Raw genomic sequence first — 7200 nt, forward strand, 5'->3', positions numbered from 1 at the left:
TCTCCCGGGGAGGGATGGATTGCCTGGTGAAATCTATTTCATAGAATCCTAGAATGGCTTGAGGGTGGAAGGGACCTTAAAACTCATCCAGTCCCACCTCCTGCCATGAGCAAGGACACATTCCACTGTCCCAGGCTGCTCCAAGCCCCAGTGTCCAACCTGGCCTTGGACACTTCCAGGGATCCAAGGGCAGTCACAGCTTCTTGGGGCACCCTGTGCTGGGGCCTCACTGCCCTTTTACTAAAGAATTTAATTCTAAATCATCTTTCCATGATCTGAGTTGAGGCTCTAAACACAAACACCATTAGCAGCAGTAGGCTCTGTGCACTTAACTCCCTGCCCTGCTCTAAACGCAGTAGCCCCAGCAGCAAACATCCCTCCCTCCATCCTCTCAGTGCTTAGCCAGAGGAGCTGCACCCCCTGCCATCACCCCCGTGGCACTCCGTGTAAATCTCATCCACTCCCTTTTCCATTTGGCTGGTTGGGGAGTTTATTCATCATTCAAACCTTTCCTTTCACACGTTGTTGCAAAGGTAGGGATTTATTTGGGCATGAATTTACTGCCCTTGCCAGTGACAAGGAGGTGTTGCTGTGATGCTGACACAGCCATGGAGCTGCAGAAACACCATTCTGGGCACTGCAGCGAGGGAAGGTGTTCAGGGCAGGTGTAAAAGTGGGCCAGGCATGACATAAAATAGAGGAGGACAAGTGTGCTCTGCTTCCAGAGGCTGGGGGAAGATGCTGAGCAGGAGCTGTAGCAGGACATCACGGGGGGTGGAGGGAGCCAGAGAAACATCTAGCGTTGGTGCCCTCTGTGCAGTGAGCTCACAGCCCGTTGGGATTGGCCAGGAACTGGGTCAGGATGCAGCAGGATGAAGGAAACAGAACCTGAAGCCCTTGAGCAAGGCCCCTTCCCCCCCTGCTGAGCTTGTGCTGATGCTCTCAGGCTCTTCCCTGCTCCAGCACCCTCCCACCAGCCCCTCGGAGAGCTGGATGCTCCTGCAAGCCCAGCCTGGTGAGTGAGGGCAGGCACAGTGAGGCCAGGTGAGTGAGACACGGGCACAGTGGTGTCCATGGCACAGCAGCACCTGCTGGGGCACCTCCTGTGCCGGGCCCATGTCCTTGGTACACCTGGAGGCACAGCTGCTGGAGGGGAGGCAGTGTCACCATGGCCACCACGGGTGGCAGATGAGCCAGGAGAGCCCTGGCTGCTGCTACTGTTTGGTCACAGCTGCTCTGGGCACCCTGTTCCAGGGCCTGCCCACCCTGCCAGGGAACAATTCCTGCCCAATATCCCATCTGTCCCTGCCCTCTGGCACTGGGAGCCATTCCCTGTGTCCTGTCCCTCCATCCCTTGTCCCCAGTCCCTCTCCAGCTCTCCTGGAGCCCCTTTAGGCCCTGCAAGGGGCTCTGAGCTCTCCCTGGAGCCTTCTCCAGGTCTCCCTGAGCATTCCCATGGCCTCCTCTGGGCCCTGCTCTGAGGCTGCTGGTACCAAGCACAAAATAGAGGAAATATTGCACTAGATTGCCCTAGGCTCCCATCAGATCTGGCAGTCTGTTTCTCCTGAAGTGGCGGGGAGGGAAAAAAGAAAGAATGCTCACATGCACACTGACTGCTACAGCAAGGTGTTTTCCTCTTGAGGAGCCTTTCCTCCCGGGAGCAGAGCAGAAGCCAAACACCTCCGTTCTCAAGGGTTCCTAGGAGCCAGGGGGGAGCTCAGGGAGGACTTGGGGAGGACACTGCCATTCCTCCCACGTGTGGGAGCAGGGCTGGGGGGCTGCAGTCTGTCAGAGGCGTGCCCTCCACCCGGAGCAAGAAGTGGCAAGGAGAATGAGGGGCATGGCCAGAGGCTTGAAGCGTGATGGGAAGCAACCGCTGTTCCTAGGCAGGCTGTGACTGCTCAGCTTTGCAAATCATACTTTGGGGGATGCTTGGCTGGCTCATGCTGTAGAGAGCTGGGGGTGTGTTTTGGTGACAGGGCCTGTGTTCTGCTGGGGAAGGAGAAGGCTCTGGATTCCATGCCCGGAGAACTGGGTTTGTTGGTGGAGCAGAGGGGAAAGGCCCTTTGGGAAGATGTGTGTCCCCACCACAGCTCTCTGCAGGTCATTTTGAGCAGTCCAGGCAAGGCTGGGTGCCCCTGGGGGTGTCCAAAGCCAGCCTTACCCCTGCTGGCTGGAGGTGACCCTGGTGCCAGAGCCGTGGCCACTCGGCCACTCCGAGCCTCAGCGCATCGGCGCCAGCGGAAAACCGACCACATCCAGCACCAGCGCTCCATCCTCACCCAGCTGCCTCCAGCCCTGCCCCCACTCCCAGAGCACCCTTTGGAAAAGCATCCATCCCAGGAACTGCGGTTCCCTTGAGCCCAGGGAAGCAGGGATTCTTCCCACGAGGCTTTAATTAGCAAAGGCTCAAAGGCTCCTGCGACTTTTTTTTTCCCCCCCTCCTGCACAGTTTGCTCCGTGGCCATTCCAGCCAGGAATAAAAGTTTCCTTCCATTCCCCAGCGCTTGGGGAAAGCAGCTTCCGTCAGCACTGCCTGTGCTCTCGGCTGTGCTGGATATGGCAGGGCTATTTTTAGAAACCAGGGTTGCCATGGCAACCCAGTGTATTTTTCCTGTTAAATATAGCAGCTGTTGCAGGGAACTCTTGTCCTTCTGGATGTAAAGGCTGTGTTTCTGCCCTCTGACAGAGCTCAGGGTATTAGAGGCGGATGAGAAAGGATGACTAAATAAGTGGAAGCCCAGAAGAAACTGTGGATCTGTAATTACACAGAGGGGTTTGGGATGCAGCCGTGTGCATCTGCAGCTTCTGCATTGAAAACAGTGTGGGGACAGGGACAGGGGAGTTTTCCATGTGGGATTCCATGAAACCACCCAGCCCCTCTGTCTCCAGCTGCCCAGCCTGCCTGGCTTTGGCTGTTCTGCTCTCTGCCCCTTCCAGGAGCCAGCCTGGTGCTGGCCAGGAGGAGACGGGGGGGTGCCAAACAGGCCTTGCTGTCCTTTCTTCTTTTGGGGAAAAACCAGTTTTATTCCTCCCTGCACATCAGGAGCCTGAAGCAGAGGTCTGTGGTACAGGGCTGGGGCCTGGAGCTACCTCCATCTCCTGCTGGTGATGGATGCCCCAGTGGGAGCAGTGGGAGAGGTGCAGGTCCCTTCTCCTGCGGGGCCAGGCCGGGGATGCCGTGTGGGAATGCTGTGGCACTATGTTTCATCCCAAAGCAGCAACATTCCCTGGACTTGGGGGTCAGTGGGAAGCAAACTGACTCTGTTTCTTTAGTTTTTAAACTGTATTTTTTAATTCACTGGATCCCTGTAAGGTATAAACACATCCCATCAAAGGGCTGGTTTCCATCTCTTTGGAGGATGGAGAGGAGGAGGAGGAGGAGAAGGAGAGGGCTGGGGAGCATGAGTGCTTGGGCCAAGGGCAATCTGTCAGCTGGGAGATGGAGATCTTTTTTTTAATTAACTAGACTTTGCCTCATTAAATGAAGAAAGAAACCAGAGCACAGCAGATATGAGCAGGGCTTAGCATTGCTGAAAGTTTCCTTAAAAAGTGGATGCAGCAACAAACAAACAAAGAACCAAATTTAAACCAGCTCGAGTTCAAAGTATCTGTGGAGGTCACTGTGACCAAGGCTTTGAACAGGAATAACACATTTCTGGGAACCTTATCTGCTCCCTGAGCTATTGTGAGTGGCATCTATTGCTGGGGATGTTATTGCTTTTCTGGATTTAATAGCAGAAGCAGTGCTTGTGCAAGCAGAAAGCTGCAGGGGGAGAGCTGCCTCCGTGGCCGTCGGGGGCTGGAGTTCACCAGGGGCATGGTCCCCTGCAGGGTGGTTTGGAGTCATGGGGCATTTTGAAGAGTCAGGGATTTAGGGGGATGGAGGATGGAGTCAGATGCTGCCTGCCCCCCTGGATCTGCAGCCTGCTTGAGCATCCTCTGGCCGAGGGCGTAAACATGGGCTCATCCCTGCGGAAGTGCTGCCCATAGTGAAGGAAGGAAAGGCTGCCACATCACATGTGAAGATCTCCTTGCATCCTTCAGGGAGTGGGTCGTCAGGGGTTTGTAGGAAAATGTAGCTTGCAGCTGGGAGGGACATTGAGGGCAATGATTTCAGGTGCTGCTCTGGCTTACATCTAGCATGGGCTGGAGGAGGGGCACTGGAGTGGGCACAGCTCCAAAACTACGTGTTTGTACATGGAATGGTTTGGGTTGGAAAGGCCTTTAAGGACCATCCAGTCCCACCTCCTGCCATGGCAGGGACACCTTCCACTCTCCCAGGGTGCTCTGAGCCCCATCAGCCACATGCCTGGTGCCAAGCAGGTGTGTCACAAGCCCCATCCTTTCTCCATGCCCATGAGGCCCCTGTCATCCACTGCTTGCACTCTGTTGGTGCCAAGGGCAGAGTTTCCCCAGGAATGGGTATTTATTAAAACTCCTGCCTCTGCTTAAAACTCTGCTCTGCTCCCTGTGTATTCAGGGAAGGTCAGGGTGTTTATGCTCCCTGCTGTCCCCGGACTGTGGGTTTATTGCAATCCCCCCAGCAGGCAGCAGTCCTGGGAAGTTTTCCCTCTCCCCCTGGGCATTGGCTGCCCTGTCCCTCGGCCATTTCCAGGGACTTGTGTGAGGAAGTGCCATGGCAGTGTCTCACTCTCCCTGTGGCAGGGGAAGGGGGTTGGAATGAGATGGGATTTAAGGTCTCTTCCAACCCAAACCCTTCTGGGATTCTGGGATTCTCTGATTCCATGATCCAGCCTCAAAGCACTGAATGCTGCAGCCAGACACGAAGCTCAGCTGTGAGGATGAAGAAGGGAGCTTGGAACACCCAGGCTACTGAAGAGATGCATCAGCGCCTGCTCCCAGCTGTAGGAGCAGGAAGGAGTGCTGGGAGCTCCCTCCCCACAAAGTGCAGAGGTAAGAGAAGACAGGATCTCAAAACCTCCAGAAAGGTGTGCTGGATACCCCTGTCATCAGCTCTGTACCTAAGTGGGAAGGATGCTTTGGGGCTGATACTCCCACCCACCATCCCTGCCAGAGTCACTGCAAGGGCTGTTTGTTCTGGAAGTTCTGTTCTGACATGGGGTGTTTTCAACAACTTTTTTTTTTTTTTTTTTTCCTTGGGGAACATTTGAATATTGGAGGAATTTCTGTTTATTGTAGCCTGAAAGCTGACAGTGCTGCACTCCCCTTTCCAAGCTCAGCCTGCATCAGTCCTCAGTGTTTGCCCATTCAGCCTCAGCACCTTCTGAAATTCTCTGAGAGAGGAGTGTCATGGTGGTGCTGCTTCAAGGGGAAAGTCCGTACTTTCTGTGAGAGAATTCCTGGGCACCAAGAAATCAGGGAGCAAGTCCAGGCTGTGGACTCCCCATCCCTGGAAGTGTCCAAGGCCAGGTTGGATGGGGCTGGAACCAAGCTGGAATGTTCCCTCGCCATGGCAGGGGGCAGAACAAGATGATGTTTTAATATCCTTTCCAATATAAACCATTCCATGATTTTATGATTTCCAGTTAGTCCCAAAAATCTCCGATGTCCCCATAGGAATGTGAGTTTGACCCAAAGCCATGGCAGGAGCAGAGGATAGTTTGTTGGGAAGTTCAGGATGGATGTGGATAGCAGCCTCTTTCTTTTCTCCTTTCAGAGAGTTTTCCATGTTCAAACCAAAACCTGTAGTTATGTTGGGGTGTTGAAGGTTTTTCTGGGGTTTTGGGGGGGTGGGGTTGTTTCTGGAGGAGGTTTTTTATTTTTGAGGGGATTTTGGGGTGGGGTTTGATTTCATTTTGCATTTGTTTGTTTGTCTGTTTGTTTCTAGGGTTTTTTGGTGTATTTTTTGTGTTTTGTTTTGGAGTGGGTTTTGGGGGACTTGGCTTTATTTCAATTTTTTGGGGGTTTCTTGAGGGTGGGTTTGTTTTTGGAGATTTTTTTTTTGGAGGTGTTGGTTTTTATAGGGTTTATTTTTGGGAGGGCTGGGTTTCTGGGGGCTTTGTGGGGGGGTCGTTTTCTGGGGGTTTTTTGTTGTTTTTTTTTTTTTAGTTTCTTTGCAAGTACTATATTTTGAGGGCGCTAGAGTTTTGGGTTTTTTTGTGGGAGGAGAGTTGGAGTTTTTATTCGGATTTGTTTTGCCTGGGGGAGCAGGCTTTTTTGTTTGTTTGTTTGTTTGAGGTTTGTTTCGCTCTCGGTGAGTATTGGCCGGGATGCAGTGATGGGATATCTCACGCCCTCCCCCTGTCTCTCTCTGTTTTTCCAGAGGTCTCATCCTTGCTGGATCCTTCCCCTGCTGCTGTGTTGGCTCCATGTGTAAAGGGCTTGGCAAAGGAGGATATCAGGGAGAGGTAATTATTAATAACTGTGAGAGTGACCCTATTTGGGCTTGGTTTTAAAGACCCCCAAAACCATCCACGTTTTTTTCCTTCTCTTCCCTGGAATTCAGATCAAGTATCCCTTTCTGTGGTCAGGGTACACCTCCTCCATGCCATCTTTGGAGCCCCAGGTGCTGTTTGAAATCCTCCACTGGCTCATCCCTGCATGCCCTGTCCGTGGGGGACAGGGAGGATGCTCGGCACGCGCACTGGAACCTCAGGCAGGGCGGGATGTGCCCGATCCATTTCATTTCTGGCAGCAGTGGGAGAAAAGAGAGCCTTGGAAACCTATAAATCAACCATCTCTCAAACTGTGTGGGATTAAGGAAAAGGTGCAGAATAGAAATGATTTCCTCGGGGGGAAGCACATCCTTTCATTTGCCGAGGAAAATGATGTCTTCATCAGTTGTCTTCCAGAGACTCTGAAAAGAATTAAAGGAGGGCTCAGAGAGTGCAATTATTGTGGAATTTTGGAATCCCTGACTAGTTTGGGTGGGAAGGGACCTCATCCCACGCCCTGCCGTGGGCAGGGACACCTTCCACTATCCCAGGGTGCTCTGAGCCACAGTGTCCAGCCTGGCCTGGGACACTGCCAGGAATCCAGGGGCACCAACCACTGAGTGTGACTTCTTTGGGGTCAGCATGGGTGGAAGAAAGGTCCCAGCTCTGCACAGCCCTGAAGGGATCTTTTATTCATCATCAAAGCCATGGGATGTGAATTCCTCTGGTACCTTCACTCAGTTGTCACATGGAAATTGAGTCTATTAAGTAGCTTTGTGCTGCAGCCAGTTCATTACTGCAAACTTTCACCCAACTATCATTACTGTTACTATTGTTATTG

General features: G+C 52.9%; 1 long non-coding RNA gene across 1 annotated transcript; it reads left to right on the forward strand.

Moving 5' to 3' along the window:
* The first annotated feature begins 542 nt into the window (after window positions 1-542).
* On the forward strand, window positions 543-6816 carry LOC111931837 (uncharacterized). The gene is made up of 4 exons (XR_015289349.1): window positions 543-1044; window positions 4758-4917; window positions 6248-6332; window positions 6431-6816. It is a non-coding gene; the product is annotated as an uncharacterized LOC111931837 (long non-coding RNA).
* Window positions 6817-7200: the final 384 nt, after the last annotated feature.

This window comes from Cyanistes caeruleus, chromosome 7 (assembly GCF_971803275.1).
Source record: "Cyanistes caeruleus chromosome 7, bCyaCae1.hap1.1, whole genome shotgun sequence".
Classification (NCBI taxonomy): domain Eukaryota; kingdom Metazoa; phylum Chordata; class Aves; order Passeriformes; family Paridae; genus Cyanistes; species Cyanistes caeruleus.